Genomic DNA, 26,414 nt, shown 5'->3' on the forward strand with positions numbered 1-26,414 from the left:
AATGTGGTTACTCTCAGGTACCAAGTGTTCACCAACTGGGTTTGAAGTTTAGATGGTTCTCCAAATGTATTCTGAAAGATCTCTAAGATGACTACATGTGTCTTTCTGCCATCTGTATTACCTGCTACCTTGCAATGGTTAGAGACTTCTACCTTCTTTTTTGACAGAAAGAGCCCCTTCCTGATCGGAGTCCAATGGGAACCTGCATCTCCATAATATAGCACCATAACTCTTCCCGCTTAAGCTTAGAAATGTATGTTCCCACAGCAGAAGCCTTGGGGAGTTATCATAACCATTCCAGGCCCAATAAGGAGTACAGCCTTCAGAACTCGCTTCAAAGAATACATGAAGATTCACCACTTTACTCTGGTGCATTTCTGGGACTGAACACCAAATGATTACTGGATAGATCAGCTCAAGTTATAAACTTAAGTTTGATTAAAAGAGGAGTAAATGTTGAATTAACAGGTAACTTGGACTATAAGTTCTGCTGTTCTTGCATGGGCTTTCATTTTTCCTGTGAGCGTGGGGTGTCATGGTCCGAGATGCTGTTGAAGAGGTGTCCCAGACCACGAGTCTCTGGATCTAGACCCGAGCCAGCATGCCTAACTGCCATGCAGAGCCTTCTGAGAACCCATGTTCCAGACTTCAACATGATAAAACCCTGCAGTTAAGAAGAATGAAACCCCAGTGGCAGCCACTCAGCCATCCAAGTGTGGCTAAGCAAGTTCCGTGCTGGAAAAAAATGGAGTGTCTTCCACAGAAAGACAACAGATGAGATATCTGCATTTATCCTTCCTGTGTTCAAACTTGTAGAAATTCTTTTTTTTCTTCGGAGTTACTTAAATGGACTTCATTTTCCAAGTAGGTAGAGTCCGCCGCCTCTTTTATTGGGCCAGATTACTGCATTGCCAGGACTCAATAGCTAGCGCAAAAGGTTAGCTTTCGCCGTCAAAGTCTGAGTAACGTGTTGGCAGCTGGTAGAGACGCTTCCCAGGCGTGGGGAGCTCAGAGCGTCATCTTGCAATGAATTCAGGCAGTGGGTTAGTCTTCATTCCCGAGCTGCTGGAGCCTCCTTGCCTTGCAGCCAACACAAAGCTTGAGGTGCATTGTCCATTACAGCTAGTGGCCATCAGCTGACGTTCATCTAATCCCCAGGGAGTCTGTGTGTGTGAGGAGCATCTACAAAACCCCCTCTAAGCTCTCTTAACTGCTATGGAAACCTGGACACTCATTAAACTGGCTTCTGACAATTCTGCCTGAAGAAATCAATCAGACCAACTCTTCTCTGCTATTGGGAAACAGCTCCTGGTTTTGGGTTCCCTAGGTCCATCCTTTTCCACCCTCCCCTTAAGTTAGGCAACATTTTCCATTTCTGAGGACTTGAGAACCACAGTTTACTATGACAATACCGAATCATTACAAGACAACCACTATCTTGGGTAGACAGCCCTTACAAAGAACGCAGGGAACTCTTTCACAATAATAATCAGTAACATGCATTGATCACTTACTATATGTCAGGTATAAATGTTCTATTTGAGTTATCTCACTTAATTCTCACAATTTAAGTCTCACAAGCCATATAAGTTGAGTTGTTGCCTGAGACTAAGAAAGGTTGAGTAGCTTTCCCACAGTCACATGGGTAGTAACTGGGGCTCCAACACCTGATTTCTCTTATTCTAGCTCCTGCGCTCTTGCTCTCGTTTCTGGGAGGTGGGCTGCTGCCACTATGAAATCCCTTTTACTGGTAGGGCAACTCAAGGTAAATGACCTGCCCAATAGATAAGGTCAACCAGGTGGTAGTTCCCAACCCTGATTGCTCGTTAGGATCAATTGGAGAGTTAAAAACACAACAACAAAATGCCCAGGCTGCATCCTTAACAAATCTGATTTAATTGATCTGGGAAGGGGCCCCAACATTAGTATTTTTAGAAAGCTTCCCAGGGGGTTCTAAAAAATGCAGTCAGGTTTGAGAATCTCTGACAAATCTACCAACTCCCAGTGCAGAGTTTAACCAACCAAAAAGCTTCACTGATCTCATATCCCCACCGGTCCAGCTGGAGAGTGCCTAGGGGGTACAGTTAGGTCACCCTGACATACCTGAGAGAGCTGAGAACGCTTGCTCAGTTTGCTCATCTGTAAAATAAGGAGAATGAAAGCTTGCAGAACTACTGATTACATCTGAGCTTGTAAAATGCTCATCCTAACACAGGGTAAGTGCTCAGTGAATGGCAGTGGGGTGGAGACAGTTGTCACCATCTTAAGGGCAGTTGTTTCTGAACCTAGTCCAGATCTCACAGCCCAAGGGCAGAACCTCATCAGCCATAGGCACTTGGAACAAGTGCCATCACTTTTGTCAAACTCTAACTCCTTCGAGTCAGTCCTGGACACACACACACACACGCACACACACACTCACACCCCAGCATCTTCACACCTACGTATGTGTCCAGGAAGTGGCCCCTTCAGCAACGTTCTGTGTGGATAAGCCATGATGACAGATAAGTGAGGCATCCTGGGGTTATCAGTGGAATCATTGCAGTTTGCACTGTAGCTCTGAGTATGCAGAGGTCCACGGCAGGACCTCCCAACATGGAGGAAACACAGAGAGGAATCTCTTATTACTCACTTGCCTAATCATTTCCACTTAACACACAGTGAAAGCAGAACTTTGTGACACGCTCTGTCTGGGCAAAAAAGTTCTGCTTTTTCTGGGAGATCTTGGAAAAAGAAAAAGTCCCAAAAACTTGGCCATGAGGGAGGGAGAGCTTCTCAACATTTCATCCACTCAACTAGTGTCCGTGGTCAGTTTCCTCACCTGAGAGCCATTCGTCTGTGTGCCTGGCACTGTCCTTGGGACCAAGACCTGAGCACAAGTTAGAGATGTCACTGCCCTGGAGTTGGCAATGGTCCTGGGGAGAAAACAGTTAAAGAGGCAACACCAGGGCTACCAATTAGGGCCCCTTTTCTGGGATACCTAAAAACCTTTCTATTCTGTCAGTGAGCACCCTGTTTCAGAAATCTCATGGCAATGTTGATATTCAGCCAGTATGCACCAGTATAGCCAGAATGGATACTGAACTATATTTGAAACACTTCTGAATCAGTTGGCAAACTGCTGTTGCCCTGACCATCCCCGCTGCCTGCCCCCCACCACCACCTCGAAAATGCAGCACTGAAAGGGTTAACGCCTGACACACAAGAGGTCCCCAGGACAATGCTCTAGCACCACCCCAGCCTTCTGATTGGTTAGTGCCTGTGGTGAACATGTTGTCCAATGTTCAGAACTTGACCTCTGCCTCTTGGTAAGTGGCAGCTCTAGAGTTCTTAGAGAGAGGTCTTAGGGTAATCTACTTGCAAGTTAGAGATTAGGGACCTATCTTGAAGCTGCACATGTACAGCAAGTTCAAGGATGTTACTTAGATTGTATGTCTATTTCGGATAGCTTAGGGTTGCTGATGGCTATTTTAAGGGCCTAAAGTCCTTACCTATACAAACCACTTCTGAGGAATGCTCCTACTCTAAATTTAAAATTAGGATGCCTACATTTCCAGGAAGACCCCACACACACAAAGAAAAAGAAAACTAACTCAATATATGGAATTCCAAATGAATACATTAAGAAAATAGTTTCCATTTAGAAAGATTAATAATAGGTTTCTATTATATGTGAGCCGTCCCCTGACCGGGAAACGTATCAGGAATTAGCAAAATATGACACAGCCCCCATAGTTTGCACATGAGAGCCAGCTCTGATGGCTGCCTCCAAAAGTTACTATGTCCTACTAGGACAGTAGCATTGCCCAGGGAGTGCCCAAGAAATGATGATTTAATGATGGACAATGTGGTCCCCATGCCTGAACCCTCAGACTCACTCCTTGCTCTTTCCCTGCTCTGCTCTGTGTCACGTCCCCTAACCCCACATTGTCTCTTGGCTTCCTAATGGGCCTAACCAATGGAAGCCGATTGAAAGGTAACTGGAGAGCAGAGTTAGGGGGAAGCCAGAGTATTTCTCCTCCTTCCTCTCTGCCTCAGGCAATACCCAGGGCTACAATCTATAACTGCGAAAGTACCAGCTCCCATAGGACAAAGCTGCCAGCTTCTACCAGGAAAATGGTCCCAAGGCTCTTGCAATTCTATGTCTTCTGGCTTTTTCTCTCTGGCTTTCAGCTCTTGGTGGTAATCTTGGGTTGCCTCACTGGCTGGCTCCTGTTGGCTTGTCTGCATACCCATCATTTGGCCAATTCCCTGAATAAAATTCCCTCTGTTCCATTCTGCATGGTTTCTCTTTTCCCAGTTGGACTCTGACTGATACACTGACTAACTGGGCTCTTCAGAGCATTCCTTCCCCTCTCCAGTCCTCAGTTTCCTTGTTTGTAACTGAGACTGGAGGAGGCACTTAGCAAGCTCCCTGGTATCTAGCAATGTGGGGCCCTGAACACTGGGGGACCTCCAAGGATTGAAATGCCTTTTGCACTTCAGGATGGTCTAGAAACAAGTACCTCATTTTGTTTTTCCTGAAGTCATTTTCATTTTGAACTGCAGCTTCAAATTCTTTCTTTGGAAACAGGCAGGGTAAAAATATTAAAGAATGTATTTTGAACTATGCCATTTTAAAAGCAATAGGTTCACTGTCTCTTTCTTATGCATTTCACAGTTTGGCATTTCCTTATGTTTTCTTTAACTATGTGCTGGAGGTTTAAATGGTTTTTCTCTCATCTTAATACTCTGTCATTTGGTGATATGACGTGTTGTGGTTGTATTCCCAATTTTTCTTTTTGCTTTAAAAAATTTTTTTTTTAATTTTAGATTTTGGCCATATAAATCATCATCTTTATGGATTGAGAGATTCTCATCATTTAGTTTTTCCTCAAGCCCCCATCTGTGCCCTGGATCATTTTAACTGCCTTTCTCTACATCCTTGGAAATACTTAGATGTTTCCTATGGCTGCTATAGGTGAACACTCAGAAGATATGCATGGCCTTGAGATTTAGGTGGAAAATGCTTCTGTTGGTTTCCCATTTTCCTTCTCTAAACACTATGTTGTATGCAGCCCCTCACCTCTACATTGACCCCATTCCCCAGGCAAGGTCCCACTAAGCCTGGCATGGAACAGCCCCTGTGGTCCTTGCTGGGCCCTCTGGAGCAATTTTGGCGGCAAGGCCTGTGGACTTCCTCAGCTGCCTCCCAAGCTTCTGGAGAGGCAAGACTCAGGCAACCAGAGAGCTAGAAGCATGTGTCATTCATAGCCAGATCCTTGGCAGGAGTGATTCAGCAGGCAGTGACGCATCAGCTTCTTAGAACTGGATTCTGAGAGGAAGGAAGGATGGCTGCACATGTGGCCTCATAGAAGCCACCCAAAGGGTTTGGAATCAGATATGGTTCCATTGAATACTCAATGTGAAAACTTCTGTAATAATAATGATCAACAATATTTGTTAAGCTCTAACTATATGACATGCACTGTGCAGAGTTTTCCTGCATGCATTATCTTATTTAATTCAAATAGTCATATGGTATAGATTTTACAGATGAGGAAACAGGCTGAGAGCAATTAAGCAACTTGACCAATATCATATAACTAGAAAGTGACAGAGCCAGGAAATCCCCCAGGTCTATCTGCTTTTGCAGTCTCTCTGCCACACTGCAAGTGATTTAAATTTTCTAAGCATCAGTTACCTTGTCTTTCTCATTAAGATATTAATATGACTATCTTACAGTATTATTTCACATTTTCTCCCTCTGTCTCTCTTTCTCATCTAACATTTGCTGAGTTTAACATTTGTTGAGTTTCTATTTTATCTATGCACCGAGTTACATCTGGGTAACAACAGGATTTGCTAGCTAAAAAACAAACAAAAAATCAAGTAGTTTTAAATAATTCAATAAGTGTGCAAAATTTACTGGCTGAGTGGAAGTCTCTCTTAGGTGGTACATGGGCCTGGACTCAAATGGGTCCTCAAAACACACGTAAAGAATTCAGAACACTGTAAAACAATGGAGGCACGTTCTCCCCTGCCCCTCACACACCCTGTTCGCAAGTGTGGAGTACTGGAGTAGCAGAGCAGCTGCAGGAAAGGGCCCCAGTCTGAGCAGAGAGCAACTCAAAGGGCACAAGTGAAGGCATCAGATCTTGCCTGTGTCTTATTCGATCCAAGGCTCTGATGGAGAACTGCAGGTCCTGAGGCAGTGGGCTGGCACCAGAAAGTTATTTGGAGGTGGCTGGAACCAGACCAGCAGTAGCAAGACAGCAATCCCTTTCCATTTGAGAATTTAACACTCAAGATCTCAAGAGTTGAGGAGTATACTGAGGGGTCTTGAGGGAGAGAGGGATGGGAGGTTGGGTAGAGTACGTGAGCAATATTTTGCAGGGCCACCATTTTACTCGCTCTCTCCTGAAAATAAGTGCATCTCCTGGTTGCCTATACGGAGGAACACTTTAGATGCATGAAACCAAACTTGTTTATTAGTGGGGGGACAAGCCGTCAAGGAAAGAGATAACCTGAATGAGGGAACTTGAAGCAGAAGTTGGTAACAGCTCTGACTTTAATGGAGAGATGAGCCTGACAATGACTGGGGCTAGAGCAGGAGCCAATAAAACATTTCTGTACTCAACTCTCTAGGCTTTGCTGCCTTATCTGATTATCTGGGTGATACTCCCAGTGTTCTGCAGGAGGGTGAGGGGACACCTGGTTGCCTTCACGATAGATGTGTCTCAGCAGGAGGTCACAGGTATGGACCATAGATTGTACATTCCTCTAGAGTCCAAATCAGACAAAAGCATATTAAAAGTTTGTCTTCTCTGATCTCTGGAGGTGGAAGCCTTCAAAGGGAAAGAGCAATCAATTCAGAGCTTTGGAAGCACAATCAATTATATACTAATCTGTGATAAATTTATGTTCCTCTTAAGTAGACGGTATCACCACCTGGCTTTCTTAAGCATTTTGTCAACATTATCTGTGTCTTTGCCTTACTTACAGCTCACAGCAGACAGAAACTGGAAGGAGAAGGCTTTCAAAAACAACCGCCATCACCCACAGCAAGAACTTAATGGGCCTCTAGAAAGAGTAGAAGCCAGGGAAAGCAGCATTTTAGGCAGGCCTTCACAATGTTTAGACTATTTTCCACTAGTCTTCGAAGTAAAGCCATCTTTCCCCAACAGAGAATAGGGAGTCTTGGGAAGACGGGTGGGGAGGAGAGACAAATGGGGAATGATAGAAGAGAGAGAGAACAGGAAGAGAAGCATTATTTAGGGAAATATTCCTAGCATAGCAAACACGCCCATACTCAAACTAGCTCGCCTGAACGCCCCCTTCTCTGAGGAGACTTCCTGGAGTCTCTGGGGTCACTACTGCCTTCTTTAGAGGGCCGTAGCCCTCTCCTTGCCCTCTATTCTTTACTGAATTGAAACAATTAATTTCAACATCTGTCCTCACCTTTAGATTCTGAACTTCCCAAGAACAGGGAAACATGCCTTCCATGTGTTGATACTGCCTGTGCCCATCACTGTGCCTGCACAAAGCAGGGCTCCTGCCTTGACTGCTGACTGTGCTCTTGCCGCGTGTGAATGACCCCCTGGCGGGTCTGTAATCTGTCCGACGGTAGGACCACCGTCTAGGTAAGTGAACTCTCTCACCAAGTTAGATCTTTTATTTTCCCTGAAGTTCTTATCTTTGTGGCTTTAACTTCTACATTAACACAAGCTACAAGTATCCCACATCATTGTTACATTTTAAGGATCAGTAAAAAGGTATTAGAAAGTGTGCTCAAAGCATGAGGGTTGTTTTCATCCTAATACTTAGTGAAACACAAAGGCAGACACCCACTTTGTATCTACAGAAGCATGGTGTGTACACACTCACACCTGCTGAAAACTCCCAAAATCAAACTGGTTGATGAGTTAGGATGGTAAGATTGCAGCTGTAGTTTTTCTCTTTAGGAAAAATTGCCTTTATGATGTTTATTTTGTTTGTACAAAGATAAATGAATAAATATACAAAGAAATACAAAATAGATCAGGAGAGAGGGGTAAACAAAAATCTCACTTAAATGTCCAAACTTCTGTTACTGAAAGAGCAAGCAATGTTTTCCTAGTTGCACAGAAAAGAGCAGATTGTTTAGAATAGCACAGTGCTTGGGTGTGAGAGGTCTTAAGAGATAGCATCTGAAATTCACTTTACCCCTCCCTCTGGGGTTATGAACTAGGGTTTGTTCTTGCCCTTCTAGTGGTCTGACTACACTGGTCAACTCAGTGTCAAGAAAAGGGCAAGAATTTTCTGTCCATTTCTGGTTGATGACATGCCCATTAGTCATCTCCTCTCTCTATCTACTCAGAAACAGCAAATATGCTGGGTGGCACAGGGTCCCTGGGAACCTCGGCAGGGCAACAGTTTACTGTTAGCTGGCCTGGTTCAGGGTGTGAATCCTGAACAAATTCCATGAAACTCCATGGTTGCTAAGAGACATAGTATCTTTAAATGTCAATTATAATTTCCCTCAAAATAGCTCAAAAATCATCTATTGTTTGAGCTTTAAAAGTTGCATTATCTGCTAGATTTAACATGATGTGGATGAAAATCTTGACTTCATCATTTACTAGCTGGGTAACAATGCTAAGTTACTTCTCTGAGCTTCATTTTTCCTTCTCCGTTAACAAAGAGTGGTGATAGGGAACAATTTCATGAACTGCAAAACACTCCGCCCGTGTTAGTTTGAACTACTTAATTCACACCATATGTGAGAATGTATGTGAAAAAGACCGAAAACAAAAAAGACACCAGAATATAAATGATTATCACAGGAGTTCCTGTGCCTCTTTGCTTGTATATTATTTTTGCTATGTTTGAAGTAGATACTAAAATCTGTGTGAAGTGAACATGAGGTGATCTGAAAATCAAAATTAATATTTAGCTCTTAAAAAGGAATTTGGGGATGACTTCTCAGTAATTATTTACTTTACAAAATAATTAACAATGGTTTATTATTATTATGTAATAGTATATATTATTATAAGTAATATTATTAAGGACCCAGATATCCGAGATCATTTTAAGTGTGATTTAATTCACAAAATGTTGTTTTGAGCCCAATTTGTAAAGGTATTGCAGCACACCAGGCATATGCTAAACTTTCTGGAGGACACTGGCAATTGAGACTTTAAGTACCAGATAAGAAGGAATTGCAGTTGACCCCTCCATGGTCTGTAAATGGATACCTCCAGTGTGCATATGCTGACATTAACAGCGGGGCCCAGCCATGGGTGTATGTGACTCTGTGCTCTGAACACACAGAAAAACCCCTTCCTTTAGGATCCCTTCCTCACTGACCCCTCTCTGGATTCATCCTCTGGGCTGTGCCCCTTACACCTGTGTCGGGGATCCTCCGGTGGTCCCAGACTCTGGCCCTGGGTACCTTTCTCTTAGTTCCAGCTGGGCATGGTAATGACACACTCTTTGAATCCATGGTTTAATGAATCCTTGTAGTATTCCTGCTCTTCCTGTCTGTGCCATTCTAACTTTAAATAACCAAACAGCAGCTGCTTGGAATCCAGTTGCCTGGACTTAGGGATTAGACAATCATGGCTCAGATCCTGACACTGACAGTGGCCAATTACTCACCCTGGGACCCTGGGCAAGATTACTTCAACATTCGAAGACCTAATCTTCCTCATCTGTAAATGGGGATAATAACATCTAACATGTAATTTTTTTTGTATTAAAAAGATAGGGTTTTTAGCATGGTGCCTAAGAAGTAGCAAACTCTCAGAAAGTTATGTCATTGCTGCTGTTATTATTATTATTATCATCATATCTAGAATCATCTTAGAAGTAAAAAGTGAATATCAATTTGGTCCTGGTGCAATGATTGTAGTATAGGACTTCGTGGCTATAGGTTTTATACATGTTCACATACAAATGTATATGATGCTCTCAAGAGCACATGGATAATCATCTGTATTCACTTAGAAAACCCTAAGCTGGATAATTAAAAGTTAATTTCTTTTTGACTTTGGAACGCCCTACATGATTTTTTTCCTGGAGATTTACCTCCAAACCACTTTTAGCTTGGATTAATATGAAAGCAAAATGAGATCTATATTCCGTAACATGCAAGAACAAACTTAGGGAAATGGAGTGGTTCAAAGTAGTTGAGGAACAGAGAGGAAAACGCAGTTGCATGTAGTTTATACACTTGCATCAGTTCACATATAGAGAATCAAAAGCAGCTTGAAAGAGAAGGAAAGGAGTGACTATAATGCTCAAAAAATAAATAAACCCACCAAAAAGGAATTTAACTGAGCAAGAGATCAGGAGTTTTCCTGTGGCTATGTGAGAGAGCCAAGAATGTTTGCCTGGAGAGGAAAAGACTTGGAGAGCCCTGGTCTCATTCGTCTGAAGTTTTTTTTTTTTTTTTTTTTTAGCGGTACGTGGGCCTCTCACCACTGTGGCCTCTCCCGTTGCGGAGCACAGGCTCCAGATGCACAGGCCCAGCGGCCATGGCTCACAGGCCCAGCAGCTCTGCGGCATGTGGGATCCTCCCGGACCGGGGCACGAACCCACGTCCCCTGCATCGGCAGGCGGACTCCCAAACACTGCGCCACCAGGGAAGCCCCATTTGTCTGAAGTTTGATGGGCCATCATGTAGAGGAAAGAGTTTGTTCTGTTTTGTTCCCAAGGGATAAACTGGACCAATAAATGAGAATAACAGAGAGATCTAGTTGGGTTCAACAGAAGGAAGAAATTCTTAACCATTCCAGTGGTTGTGGAAGTGGGGGGCAGGCAGCAGGAGCTGAGTGCCCACATCTTAGGGATGTTGTAGATAATATTTTGGTGGTGGGTTGGTGGTGGGGGGAGATTGGTTGCAGTGAGCTCTCTGATTCTCTGTAGATTTAATAAAATTTTACCAAGATATAGAATTTCTATGTTTTGTTTTCCTGAATATTAAAAGACATAATATCATTTACTAATCTCATCAAATGGATTGCTCCTTATTAAAGTGTGCAAAGAGATGGAATTTGCAACTATGCTATATAAATAAATATTATCTTTGAATGTTGAATATACATAAATATAGAGCAAACATTATTTTCAACATTCTGAAATAGCTTTGTAGGAGTTATGTAGGAGAAGAACTTCTAAAAATATCCTTCAGTTCTTTAAAGTTTCTTTTTTTTTTTTAATAATATGGACCATCTCAAAAACATGAGAGAATTACCAACTGTGAGTTATATGGGACAAATCTTTAAGAAATCCCGATTTATAATAATGCATTATGAATAATTATGTTCATAAAAAACTCCAATTTTGAGGATCTATATGCCATATGTGATGCTAACAGCTCCCTATGAGGTAGATATTTTTAGTAGTCCCATTTTATAGAGGAGAAAACTGAGGTTCAGAGAAATCTAGAAATTTGTTCAAGGCCACCCAGCTAAATGTGGAACTGACTCCCAGCCCCTGCTTTTTCCACTGTGTCACACTTCTTCTTGACCACTTCCTATCTTGCCTGAACAAACACAATTCAGGTCAAATGTCCAAACAACGATGACGTGCCCTGTCACGCCTTCCAATTAAACCCTGTAATTTCCAAGTCTGAGATGGAAATCCTTTGGCTGTATGTTCTTGTCTGGCCTGCCCAGGAAAATGTTTATTTTGAGATATGCCTCTCTCAGAATTGTTGGATGTTTTTGACAGTCATTCATACATGGACCATGTTGAACTGGAGGTACAGAGTTACTACTTCATCTCACAACAGAGACCGCCCCTTTGCCCCCTGCTCCCAATTTGGGTTCTGTTTCAAGGATGGTATTAAGGCTATTAGCAGGTCTGAAGAGACTATAAATAGAGTCCTGGGCTTTAGCCAATTCATCATGTTTATGTTTTTGGGTTGCATTGCAACCGTTGTTGGTAATTATAGACGCGTGGGTGAGGATGGGTACTGATGAACAGTTCCTCCTCCCAGTTTCCTCTTCGCACAAGCCCAACACTGGGGGTGTCTGAACTCACAATCTCATCATAAGGTCCCTCATGTCTAGTCACTGCTGTGTTTCCTGGCTAACTGATATAACCAGGGAGGATGAAATATCTGAAGGTATTCCACATCACCATCCAGGCTACAACCTGTGTAGTCAATGCCTTCTTTAAAAGAAATAATGTGACATCAAAGGAAAGTTGTTCCTCATCCTACCTGCAGATAGTAAACGCAAGAAAGATTTCCTCCTCTTTGTGATAACAAAGCATTTTCCACAGTCCCTGCAGATAAATATGTAAAGAGGATTCATGGATCTAATTGAAATGATGATCCCCAAGGGAACTCAGTGAAATAAGAGGTGCACTGTTTTCAGTAAATTGTTGTAATCTGTAAAATAATCTCTTTCGGTGCTCCAAAGGTAAAAGAAGGGAGGCGAAGGGAGGTGGGGAGGGGTCACCTTTTCCAGCTTTTCTCTTAATTCTCTGGTGTGCCAAGGGAAAGGGTTGGTCACAGACCAAGGATGCTCCCTGAGCTGCCCATGCAGCTACCAGAACAGTCAGGCACATCTGATTATAACCAGTCAACTGAACTTGGACTGTGAGAAAGAATGGAGTAGAAATAGCTGAGAGAAATAAAAGAAAAAATGCTGTCACCTTCAAGGTACACATTTTGGAGGACATTCTTCCCCACTCACCATTCTCACTGCATGCCTTCAGGCAACAGCAGCAGAAAGTCAACTAGAGGGAAAGAGAAATTGGGGCCAACTTGTGTGTGTGGGGAACTTGTCCAATTCCCTGTTACATGCCCCTGCCATGTCCTATCTTTGCCCCAACTTGTCTAGTTCATATACTCTGATGACAGGCTAAGCAGGTAGCTGTTCAAGCTGCTCAGAGCATCTAGCCAGGGTTGGGATAATATGGTGCATGAAGCCAAGAGGAAAATACCCATTTAGTATCCAGGGACAAGATTTTGAGGTCAAATAAGTATGTGACAGTTAATTTAAGCAATGAAAGAAGCCATTCACAGAGGACCACATATTGTGTAATTCCATTTATACGAAATTTCTAAAATAGGAAAATCCATAGAGACAGAAAGTAAATTAGCAAGTGGTACCTAGGGCTGAGGGGCACGGGAGGTTGGACAGTGATAGCTAAAGAGTACGGGATTTCTTTTTCAGGTGGTGAAAATGTTCTAAAATTGATTGTGGTGATAGATGTACAACTCTATAAATACATCAGAGGGATGTTGGGTAAATTGTATGATATGAGAATTATATCTCAATGAACCTGTTAAAAAATACATTTGGGGAGCTGAGCTGTGGAATACCACAAATACTGAGTAAGGAACAGTGAGATGGAGAATGCTAACAAGAGGTGGTCTGCTGGGCAGTCCTAGGAGGGAGGTCAGAGGTGTTGTACAGTTCCAGCTACAGCTCAAGTATTTTGAAAAGGGCTGAGATAGATACTCCCCTCATGTAAAAGACCACTGGAGATCATGATTACTCTAATCATGGATATGATTACCATAATCTACTTCTCCCATTGCAGTGGGATGAATCTGTCTAAAGTTGACCCCGGTGAATCTTGGTCTAATGATAGGATTATAGCTATGGAAAAATTGACTTCTTTTCATTTCTTGAAGCCTCATTAGAAACTTAGTTTGTGTGTTATGATCCTTGGAGAATAACTGCTCTTCCAGGTGGCAGTATTTTTCTATGTTTGCATTTTTTTTCAGGGTTCACTCAAAGAGTTCCAAACTTAGCTAATCATGGAAGTAGGAAGGTGGTTTTAGTTATATTTGAGGAAAAACCAAAAATTACTCCAGTATGTCTATAACAAATAATGAACGAGGAGCCATTTGTATTATACATAATCCACTCCTCAATGCAGTGACATGAGACATTTCATCTAGTATTTAGCATGACCTGGTCCTTCTACAATTCTCCAACCTCATCTCCCACTCTCTGTCTCATAGAGATTCAGAACTGTGACCCTAAATGCATGTCTGCATTTTTGTTCATGCTATTCCTTCTATCTACAACATCCTTTCTCCTTCCCCACACTTGGCTAGTTCCTACCTGGTCTTCAGGACTCTTCCAGGAAGACTTCCTTAAATTCTCAGGATGATCTGGGAGTCCTTCCTATGGTCCCATAGCACCCTGTTTATACTCGATCAACACATTTACTACATTGTAATGGGTTTATCTATTTATCTGTTTCCCTACTGGTCTGAAGGCTCCTTAGGGATCATCACCATATCTCTTTGTCCTCAGCTGGGCTAGTTCCCAGCACCTAGTACATTCTTAATAAATGTGTGTTGAACCCCTTTATTTCAAAAAGACTATGCAGCAGTCACCTAGAAAGTTTGGCTAAAGAAATTTGGTACCATTCCTCTTAACCCCAAATATCACCCTAATAATCAGGTCCATTAAAAAGGATCATGGAGTGGCAGGCCATTCTTAGTGTTCCCAAAGCCTTGCACATGGCCAAGCACACATACTAAGCCCTCCTTAAACCGATCTATCTACAGTCCTTCGACTGTCGTATGTTAACTATCTTACAGACAACACTTTTAATACCATAGAGAGTCCTACCCCTAAATTATTTTTCACACACTGAGTTCATATGTTCATTCATTATTTGACAAAAGAACACTAGGGATTTCCCCAAAACAGAGATGAACAACTGTTCAGTTTTGACAACAGCACCATCTTGGTAATGGAAGATTCGTGCAATTGTCTGCATATTCAAATATTAATTTACAAAAATGAGGGGGAAACAGAAAAAGAAAGTGCTGGTGTTAGTGAAAATAAGCAGAGAGATCTCATTAATTTAATAAAATTAAGACAAAAATAGAAATCATTAGGTGTGCTAAAAGTGGCCAGTCTTTAGCTGTGATTGGATACTCAAGGGAGGAGAGGTTGATTGTATGTTCAATTATGAATAAAAAGAACAAATTAAAGAGCATGGGTGGGACTTCTCTGGTGGCGCAGTGGTTAAGAATCTGCCTGTCAATGCAGGGGACACGGGTTTGAGCCCTGGTCCGGGAAGATCCTACATGCCGCTGAGCAACTAAGCCCGTGTGCCGCAACTACTGAGCCTGCGCTCTACAGCCCACGAGCCACAACTACTAAGCCCTCGTGCCACAACTACCGAAGCCTGCGTGCCTAGAGCCCATGTTCTCAACAAGAGAAGCCACCACAATGAGAAGCCCACTCACTGCAAGGAAGAGTAGCCTCCGCTCGCTGCAACTAGAGAAAGCCCACGTGCAGCAATGCAGACCCAACACAGCCATAAATAAATAAGTAAGTAAGTAAATAAATAAATAAATAAAATAAAGAGCATGGGTAAAATTCTGGGACTGTAGTGCCAAATATAGTGTCCAGAAGGCAAAGCATAGTTAGCATTCTTATAATTATATTAAAAATAATTAAAAGTCCTCCTCTGGAAGTCCTCCTCCATCTTAGCCAAACCAGATAGCATCTATGTCTCTTGCTTGATATCTACACCCTTGATTTTCACTTTTTCATGAATGCATTATATATCAAAGCAGGAAGTGACTTGTGTCACATTAGAGATTCTTAAAGCCTTTTCCAGTCCCAAGAAACTTTGCAAGGAGTAACACTTTAAAAGGAAATAATAGCCAACTGAGGGCAAAACTCAAAGATTATATCTTGGCTGTAGCTTTACTGCTAAGTGATTAAAAACACAGACATAAGAGTCAGACACATCTAAATCACCTAGCAATGTGTCTTGATCAAGTTACTTAATCCACCAAACCTCAGCTTCTTTATCTGTAGAATGAGGATAATAATAGTATCCATCCTGTAGGGTAGCTGCAAGATGCAAATGAATGAATATGTTCAGTGCCTGGTACTTACTCTGAGCTTGTAATATAAAAGTCATTGTCTAGGAGGGAAGAAGGATGCTAGAAGAGATGGGAAGGGCTCAACTTGGACTACTTCACAAACTGTCAGGGGCCCCACTGAATCCTGAGTCCTACTGAAACCTCAATGCAGAAACATTACAACTTCTATTACGACTCCTGATCTACCCACTGGGTCATTCTGGCTTCTGCTGGAGTGAGTGGCAGTGTGCTATTTATTTACCTAATGACTCCTTCCAAATCAGAGAAGTTGGAAACCCTGACAGTTGTTCCACCCATTACTTTTTTTGTTTCACCACCTCTGCACTCGGGAAGGTGTGTCTCTGGTATTGTTGTCACATCTGCACTTTGATTTTTCAGTTGTCTGAGGCTCCCAGCTCTTTGAAATAGGTGATTACAACTCTACAATTATAAAATTAGAAGCGGCTGGGTTTAGGATATGCTGTTAAAAACAACACAGGGGCAGGCTAACACTGTGTGATGGATGCCAGGCACCACAACCTCCTAAAACACACATTTGCCACCCTGGGCTTCTGTGTTTGCTCCCCTGACATGGTCGGGACTGTACCCCGACTTCCATTCTGACAGCTTTCTTACCTACATTCTTTTTTAACAGTTTACTAGGGTTTAATGACATTATTTATTGCTGTTTAACATTTATTATTTATTACTTTTAGCCTTGCTTATTCAAATATTTTGAGAAAGTCTTGTACTTCTAATATTGCACCAAGACCTGAAACACCCTCAAGGAGCAAGCCCAGTTACAACAGAGCGAGAATCAGGAAGAGGGGTGGGGGGACAGCAACAAACATGGAGGAAAAGGAAAGAATGAGATAAAAGAAAAATACTCAAGACTATGATACAAAAGTACCCAGCCCAGGGCCTTGAACACAGTGGGAAGTGCTCCGTAGTTGAAAAGTCTGCAACCTTTCCTGTCTCATCAGGCTGCCCTAGCATTTCTGCTTGTAAAATAAGTTCCAGACAAAATCAGTAGTCATATCAAAATTAGTAGTCCTAAATATTTTGCTGATGTTCTCTCCTTTCATAGGCAAACCTTCTGAATGTACTGTCAACACTCACAGTCTCCATTTCCTTACACCTGAATGCTCCCCACCTACTCTAATCTGACCTCACACCTACTGCCCCTCTGTAGCCCCACTGTAGCTGCTCTCCTTCAAGATCACTGGATGCCTTACCCAGTGGGTGAGTCTCCACCTCCCTGGCCTCTCTGAAGGATATGACACTGTCAACCAGTCTCTTCATCTCAAAACCCTCTTCCCTACCTTCCTTGCCACAGTTTTCCCTTCTTCAGTTTCCCTTTCTGGCCCCTCTTTCTTTGCTCACTGCTTTCAGTTGATGAGTTGAAGGATCTATCTTTGATTTTCTGTCCTTCTCACAGGATATAGCCATCCTCTGCCATGATTTTAACTACCACCAACATCCAAACAACTTTCATATTTTTCTGGTCCTCTCTGACCTACTTTTTGAACCTCAAACCCACATAACCAACTGCATGCTGTGCCTCTCCTCTTGGATATCCCACAGGCATCTCAAATGCAACATGCACAAAACTGAATTAATTCTCTCTTACACCCTCTTCTCTCCACATCATCTGTAGTCACTCAAACCAGAACTCTGGGTGTCATCTTAGATTTCTCATTTTCCTTTAACTTCCACTCCCGCCCCTGCTATATGTCCACTGGGTCTTCGGATTTATATCTTTCAAAACTTTCTCTAATCCGCACACCCACTGCCTTAGTTGCAATTCTTATGTCTTTCTTGAATTCCTTTAATAGCCTCTCAACTAGTTTTCCTGCCTCCTGTCTTGCCATCTTCTGACCCATTCTCCCCACAGATACCCAAGTGATCTTTCCAAAATGAAACTCTGGTAAGTCACTACCTTACTTAAAGCCTAGCCATCGGCTCCCCATTGCTTACACGGTGGAATAAAAACCCATTTTCAGAGCCTGCCAGGAGCTCTTTGATTTGACTGCTGTATTTCATTACTACTATTCTCCCTTCCCTCTCTACAACTTATATCCTGGGCATCAAGCTTCTAGATGTTCCCCCAAAGCATCATGCTGCTCCATGCTTTTCCATGCTGTTCCATATATTTGCAAATGCAAACAAATTTTTTTTTCCATTTGCCTTTCCATCTCATTCCCACATAGACAAGTGCCTATTATTAACAAAGGCCCCGTCCCTCTCCCCCTCCTCAGAGAGCTGACGACTTTCTCTGGTCTACCACAGTATATCTCTGTCAGGTATCTACCACACTTATTTACATGTCTGTCTCTCTGCTAGACTGAAAAACTTAAGGGTGGGGAATGATGTCTTATTTGTCTTTACCCTCACTCCAGTGTGCAGGGCCTGCCATGAAACAGGCGTTTATTCCGTGTTTGATCAGTAAGAGAAGACAGCGCCTCATTATCCTTCAAATCAACCGGAATTGAAAATCCAAGAAGCCACCTTTGATAGCACCAAGTTGCAGTCTCAGTTGCTCAGTCTGAGCAGCTCAGCACAGCTTCCTGAGCCCTCCACCAGTTCAGAAAGCATCCAACCTGCCATGAAGTGTGCACTGCATTTGCTGAACAGGAGTCAACGTCAATCCCGCTGATAGGGTGGTCTTTGCCTCCTTTCGCCCAATCTCATACCCCGCGAATTGTGCATCTTAAAGGTCACGGTCATAGGTGGTCTTTATCAATCAAAGCATCAGTAGAGAAAAAAATCCCACTCTGGGATATCGTGAGACATGTTGGTTTCAAAACATTGCAGATCGTTAAATGAGTAATGTTAATGTGATCTCAGAATAGTAAACACACCCCCACATGGATAATGATATTACTTGCATTATATGGAAAGGAAAAAAAAGCAACATTTGGCTGAAAGGACTATGGAAGAGATGTCTGGATGGGTCATTCAAGTTCTATTAAGACAGGTAAATTGCATTTTTCTAACTGTCTCCCCCGAGTGTGGGCACACACACTCCCAAATCAAATCTTTCCTCTGGGGTAGGGTGTGTGATTTGGGGGAAGTTCAGGGAAGTGGGGAGCACACACATAGAGGAAGAAAACAAAGGCCTTCATTTTCTAAAACTCACTCACTCTGATTGAGAAAGAGTTTCTCAAGAATTGTGAATGTCCTGTACAGGAAGTAACACTTCATCACACGGCTAATAATCAGCCCTGTGCTTGTCAGGGATTGGTTTTTCCCTTCTGTGGTGAGAGGATGGCCCCAGGCAAGCTTGGACACCTTCAGCATCCATCTTCCAGCATGTCTGAGTGCACTGGTCCCATTACTTTAATTCACATGGAAGACTCACGACAGTGGGGTGGAGTGGGAGAAGGGTTCTTCTGCAGTTTCAAAAGGTTTATATGGAGCCAGGCTAAAGTCCTGCCCCAAATTGCCTTTTCTACACCAAAGTAGCTTGCAGGGGGCCTGCGCATGTATCAAGTCAAACAAAATGTACTTTCTTTTCCCCCTCCAGCTCACTTGCCTTTGCTTCTTCTCTCTCGGAGAAGTTCTCCCCCAGAATTCAGCATCTTGAGGGCCTCTTATCCTTAAAGAAAACAACCCAATCAGTTAATTCACTCCAAGATACTGGCAATTCAATAAGACCAGTGTTTACATTTAGAGGAGATATGAATACTTTACCCAAGGGAATAACTCTCTAGCGGTGAAGTTTCTGGTCCTATCATGGGACTTTCCAGTGCCTCTCAATTCCTACGATATTGGTGACTACCGATGATGAGGGCATGTAAGCATGATCCTCATGCTTGGGTCATATTTCATTCCCTGACAAGAGGCTGGTAGCTTTCCTCATGTTATCAAGTTGCTTTTATGCAGTGCCTGTTTTAGTTTTTTTTCAGAAACACTGTGCAGAATAAGTTAAATCCCAAAGGTCCTTGTCTCACACCCAGCGAACCTTAGCATATTGGCACTCTATCCCAGACTTCTTCGACAGAGAAGACACAGGCCAAGGAGGGACACGGAAGTTGTCATCACATGAGCCCTTAGGTTGTGTCAGTTTTTAAGACCCAAGTCATTAGGTAATCTTACAACAGATACATGAAGGTACTCATTCATTCATTTATTCAATAATCATTTATTAAGCTCCCAGTGCATGCCAGGAATTGTTCCAGAGAGGCACCAAAGAACAAAATTGACAAAGTCCCTGCCCTGGTAGAGCTTAAAGTTGGAAATTGGTTTAAACTATTTCTATCTGTCTCCAGAAAGCAGAACTGGAACAAATGGGTATGAGTCTCAGGGAAGAAGATTTCTGTTTCACACAGCATACGACCAAATATGGAATAATAATGAGCTCCCTGTTACTGGAGGGGTCTGAAAAGAAGATGCATGACTGCTTGCTGCAGAGAATCATGCATGCAGCTGGACTAGATCCACTGTCTTCAATTGTTTCTTTTAGCAGCTGGTGACTTTTCTCAAAATTTTAACCTGCATCGCCAATATATTAAAAAGCAGAGTTGCTGTGGTTGAAGTGTTAAATATGGATCTAGAGGCCTCCCCTAAACGTCACTCTGTCCAATATACCCTAGATATCCACAAGCCACTGGATGAGATGGTCATGAAGCTCCCTGTTTACCCTAGAGTTATGGGAAGATCTGTGAATCTAAGTAGGATGTCAACCTACTTAGTCACCAGAGTCTTCCCCTCCCTCTTTCCCATTTCCACCTCTTCCTAGGAGAGAGTCTGGTGAAGCCAGAGAAAAGAGGCAGAGGCTCCAGGAGTATAACAGGACACTTAAAGAATGCTATCTGAGAATCCACCTGTATTCTTTATCTTTTAACACAAGGTTTACTTTCTAGAAGTGGACTCTCTCATCACACCCTCTCAGATGTAACAGGTGTGTTAAGGGATTGCACATTATTCTGCAGTCTGGAGCAGGAAGTTGGACATGCAGTCTCCCTTCAGATTTGGTGCCTGGAAAGTCCCGCCCCATCAGGCACACTGTGTTTGGAAAGCAAAACCTCCAGCAGGTCAAAGGACTCTGGGCAAGCAGCTATTCACTGGCTTGGGGCTGGTGATGCAATGTAGGACAGGGGAACCTGGCAACTTGAAAGAGCTTCAAGTCTTCCCAAGCATACAGCTACCACACAGAGCCTCAAGTTTGCCGAATCATAACCTTATCCTCCTCCCACCTAGAATTTTCCTGACAGTCCCTGAAAAGTTCACCCAAACTGGACTCACATCATCTAGCTTCATAGTCTACAAAGTTGTGAGCTAAAATATGTGAGTCAGTTGATCTTTTCCAAAGTGTGTAACATACAGGAAACATGATTTGTGGGAAGATGTTAATAGGTGTTACTCAAGAGAATTCTGAAAAGTACTACTTTGAGAAACTCTGCTTTAAACAAAACTAAGCAGGTTTCATTACTGCAGGACTTTTCAGAGCCTTGAAAATGCTAATGTGAACTGTGACTCTCTGAGAAGGGAATACAGTATACAGTATTTTCTAACTGTATTTGAACTCCAAATACTTTTTCTCACAGGACAACTTAAAATACTCCATTTTCCTAAAACACACTTGGAAAATGCTGTCATAAGCCAAACACTTAACCAAATTATATGAAGTTAATCTTTTACTCAAGTAGGCCAGTATTTCCAAAGTATACCAATGTCTTATCCACCATTTGGGGAGAAAAGATATCATATAGATGAATTGTCTACATAACTGAAGCTTCAGACCCCAAAACAATTAAGCCATTTTATCTGAAAACCTTTCTAAAGTGTATATACATCTTTACTTTTGATTATGAAAAACAAAACAATTCTGAGTATAAAAGTAAACATATGCTTATTTTTAAAAGCTTGAAAATTTGGAAAAGAAAAAATAAGGCAAAGTTACTCACAAACCTATAGCTCTGTTAGCATTTGATGTAAATTCTCTAACCTTATTCTGCATGAAATATCTGCCTTAATATAGAATAACTGACACAATTCACTTAATATTTTCTATGTCATTAAACATTCTTTGAAAATATGTTGGGGCTTCCCTGGTGGCACAGTGGTTAAGAATCTGCCTGCCAATGCAGGGGACACGGGTTTGAGCCCTGGCCAGGGAAGATCCCACATGCCGTGGAGCAACTAAGCCCGTGCACCACAACTACTGAGCCTGAGTTCTACAGCCCGCAAGCCACAACTACTGAGCCCACGTGCCACAACTACTAAAGTGTGCGCGCCTAGAGCCCAGGCTCTGCAGCAAGAGAAGCCACCACAATGAGAAGCCCGCGCACCGCAGTGAAGAGTAGCCCCCGCTCACCGCAACTAGAGAAAGCCCCTGCACAGCGACGAAGACCCAACACAGCCATAAATAAATAAATAAATTTTTTTTTAAAAAGAAAGAAAATGTATTTTAATGGCTCTGTAAGAGTCTGTAAAATAAATGTATCATACTTCATTTAACCATTACCTTCATGGGATAAATCAGTTGTTTTATTATAAATAAGAATGAATATCTTTTTTTGTAAAGAGTTGTCTCTATTTCTATTTCTTTTGAATAAATACCTAAAAGTAGAATTAATATGTCAAAATATATAAGTATCTACAGGCTCTTGATACATAGTGTTGTGTTAAATTGCCTTCCAGAGGATTTGTACTATTTATATACTCCCAGCAAGTTATGAGAGTGATATTTTACCACGCCCCCACCAACATTAAATGTTATCAATTTTTTTAAAAAGTGTTAATTTGATAAGTTAAAACTGCCCTAACTGTTTTCACTTTTCATGACCAGTGAATTTAAACATTTACATATACTAATTTACCACCAATATTTTGTCCTCCTATGAACTGTCTACATATAATATACCATTTTTCTCTTGTGGCCTTAATATTTTTCTCGTTGATTTGTGTGAACTCTGTTAAGGTTACTGACGTAATTTTTGTGACAAATAATTCTCGCAGCTTGCTGTTTACCTTTTAATTTGGCTTATTATTTTTAATAGGTAAACATTAATATCTATTTATATTAAAATATGGCACCCTTTCTGTTTTCATTCCTTCCTTTGTTTTCATGCTTAGAAAATCTTTCTCACTGAGAAATCAGATGAATGTTCACTAGATTGCCTCTAGATGTTTTATGGTTTCATTTTTTTAAATCCTGTTTTAAAAAATATGGTGCACTGCTTGTTTCTAAAACTGAATAAAACATTTTCTTTCTTTTTTTAAAAAAAAACGTTTTCTTAATGACTCAGGCAGGGTTACAGTTTTGAACAGTATTTAAAGCTCTGTGTCATAGAACAGAACACCCCCAGGCACTATGGTAGAGAGAATTTTCCCCATTCTCTGTGACCTCAGTCTCTGTGATTTGCTAGTTCTGTGGCTGATTTTCAGTTCTGATCTCTTCTTTTGACATTGGGCTTTCAGCTCTCATTTCCTATTGTAGACGCTATTGTGCCTATTGTCTGCCACTCAGTGCTCCCTGCTTTTAAAAGCTCATACATCAAATAACCATAGCTGTATTACCATGAACTAAGGATATGTATAGTTGAGCTTGGGTGTGGAAGGCAGAATAACGGCCTCCCAAAGATGTTCATGTCCCAATTCCTAGAGTCTCTGAATATACTGTGCTATATGGCAAGGGAAAATTAAGGTTGCTGATCAGCTGAGATGTGGAGATTATTCTGAATTACCGGTTGGGCTCACTGTAATCAAAGGGTACTTAGAAGTGAAAGACAGAGGCAGGAGAGTCAGTGTCAGAATGATCTGATAAGAGAAAGACTCGACCAGCCATTGCTGGCTTTGATGATTGGAAGGGGGCCACAAACAAAAGAATTCAGGCAGCTGGAAGCTAGAAGCTAAAAAAGGTAAGCAAAGGAGGTTCTCCCTGAGAACCTCCAGAAAGGAATGCAGTGTTTTTGACAGCTTGATTCCAGAGAGACCCATCTCAAACTTCTGACCTCCAAAAATTGTAAGACAATAAATTTGTGTTGTTTTAAGCTACTAAATTTGGGGTGATTTGTTACAGCGGCAATAGGAAAACAACACATGAGGCCTAGAAGTCTGTTAACAGAAAAAATTGCATGGGCTTTAGTGCATGACCTTGATGTCTGCCAGTTTGGCTGCTCTGAGGTTTTATTTCCACCACTCTCCCTCCTAATTATTTCCATGGTTGCTGGAAATCCAACCTACATCTTAGATCAGAGCCTAAGTAGGACATTTTTATTTTACAAGAACTGGTCCCTACAAATTAAGTTGCAAACATTGGGTCAAAGGGTGAAGTAGAAGGAAGCTTCAGAGACACAGTATTTTTAAAGTTTTTCAGAGAAATCACAAGGCTGGACCATCTGCTCAGTTTGGAAGAAAGACCATCCAAGAGAGGGTCGCGACCCCTGGCCTGGGTGAGAGCATCACTGTTAAATTAACATCTGCACTGAGTCAGATAACCAACACTTCTTTAGGTAAAATCCCCTCTGTCTCTAAAATACTGGGTACTTCGTGGGCATGAGATGTAAAGAATCCACTTAGCAGAGTCTTCTGGGAGTAAGGCTGGGAGGTTAAATGGATTCTGTGCCACCAAGAGCCTTGGATCCAGACTGAATGATAGAGCATGAACTAAGTCAATAAAAACGCAGGTTAAAAAAAAAAAAACCCTCAGGTACTCCTCAAGAATAGTACACAGATAAGAATAAGGGAGGATCAGGGAAGAAGGCGCCAGCATTGGGCAGAGGGAACTTGCCTCTAAAATGCAACAAGATGTTTGCCCAGTGGCCTAAGTGGAGACTGCACTTGGATAATTTGTTGTGATGGATGTTAAATAACAATCTGAAGAGTGTGTGTTATTTATCTCTGTATTCCTAATGTCCGCCGCAGTGTCCTGCATGTAGTAAGTGCTCAATAAATTCTTGTCATGAGAATGAACAAATGAATGAATGAATTTAGTAACCCTCTGCCATCTTTAAATCCCACCCTGGGGCTAATAACAAAGATCTCATATCACTCCTTAATAAATTTTTCAACCTTAACATAAAAGACTAATACATGCAGCTCTACTCAAGTTAAACTTAGGATGCAAAAAATGCAATGAGGAAGTATTTTATTAATATATTAGAATTCTTTTTATTACAAGGGAGAGTTATAAGATTTGGGGTGATGAGAAAGAAAAGCAAAATGCTTAAAGGTAGAAAATAATAATTATATCATAATGTAATATGTAGTTTTAATAACTTAATGCATGTATGGCATTTAGAGAGCAGTGCCTGATGTAAATGCACTCAATAGATGGTGACTATCATTTTACTCTTCAACATTTTTACATGTTCTCCAGTGATTAAAATGTAGTGCTCAGAAAAAATAATAATTCAAAACCATTATTACAATAAGACCAAAGAATGTATAGGTTTGTTAATTTATGAGAAAGAAAAGTAACTAATGGATGATGACAAGACTATCCTTACATGCATACACTGGCATACAGGATATGCACAGTTATAAAAATAAGGGCATGGATTTAAATATATTTTCTTGGCTGTGTTCATTACTTAAAGGATGACATAGTGAATCCATTACTAAAGTAAAGAATACTTCTTCAAGGTGGTATTAATACTATAAGTTTTGAATGTGTTGATCTTTACATATAAATAGGACACTTCAGGATAAATAAACCAAATAAGTTTAACTCAGTGTCTAGAAACATGAGCACCAAGATGAAAGGTAACATACAGATCCGATATATAGGACAGTGTTGATTAAGCCATATCCTTAAGGTAATAAAATTCACTTTCAAAGTACTTACTGGGGCATTTGAAGACTCACAGGGAATTACTAGACCCAAAAGTAAGAAAAGATCAACTCTTCTAAAAAATAAAATAAAAAACACAAACTAATTTAAAAAAAAACCCCTCCCAGTTAGGAACTTTGACTCCATGTTTGCTGTGATGGAGGAGGAGAGAGGTCAGATCCATTCGTCGTCATCAAGAAAGCAATAGGATGGGTGTGGGTCTGAGGTTGCCAGTGTAGACTAACTAAATGATCTACATTTAATATAAATGACTACATAGCTTTCTCCTTTCTTGATTACCAACGTAAGGTGGCAAATGTACAATTTTAACACCACTGGGTTAGAGTTATTCCAGCACTTCCTTCTCTCCAAAGTCCCTAGACATGTCGATAGCCCTTGTTCTGGAGATAAATGCATCAAGACCTAAGTGATGCCATTTGAGGCCCAAACTGGTTTTACAATTGACTGATGTGAGCACCATTTTCCAGCTCACATTTGTGGAAACCTACAAAGAAGAGAGTAGGTTCTTCTGTTTCTCAAAAGAAGACTTCTGAGCCCTTGGAAAAGAAGCTGCTGATACTGGCAGCTAGTATGGGTTCATTGATAAACAGTTATGTCAACCAACTGCACTTTGTTTTTGTTGGGGCTTCTAGAGCACTTAGTGAAAGGAGCAGCAAAGACATTGTGTGCCTTGATTTCAGCAAAGCATTTGACAAGGTCTCTCATAATGTCCTTGTGGAAGCTGTGGTCTGGAGGGTAGAACAGCTGATGGACTGTTCTTTCAATGGCCAAAGACTGATGGGCTGACCAGGAGGG

At 41.6% G+C, this 26,414-nt stretch overlaps 1 long non-coding RNA gene across 1 annotated transcript in view; it reads right to left on the reverse strand.

The window, feature by feature from the left end:
- The window catches only part of LOC113612164 (uncharacterized), a 69,388-nt gene extending 66,872 nt beyond the window's left edge, over positions 1-2,516 (reverse strand). Inside the window, exons 1-2 of the long non-coding RNA XR_003429743.1 lie at positions 2,445-2,516; positions 2,104-2,139 (exon numbers count right to left, since the gene is read on the reverse strand). This is a non-coding gene — a long non-coding RNA (uncharacterized LOC113612164). The remainder of the gene's footprint in view (positions 1-2,103; positions 2,140-2,444) is intronic.
- Between the last annotated feature and the right edge of the window lie 23,898 nt (positions 2,517-26,414).

Source organism: Aethalodelphis obliquidens, unplaced genomic scaffold, assembly GCF_003676395.1.
Source record: "Aethalodelphis obliquidens isolate GAN/ISIS:26980383/991018 unplaced genomic scaffold, ASM367639v1 scaffold73, whole genome shotgun sequence".
NCBI lineage: Eukaryota > Metazoa > Chordata > Mammalia > Artiodactyla > Delphinidae > Aethalodelphis > Aethalodelphis obliquidens.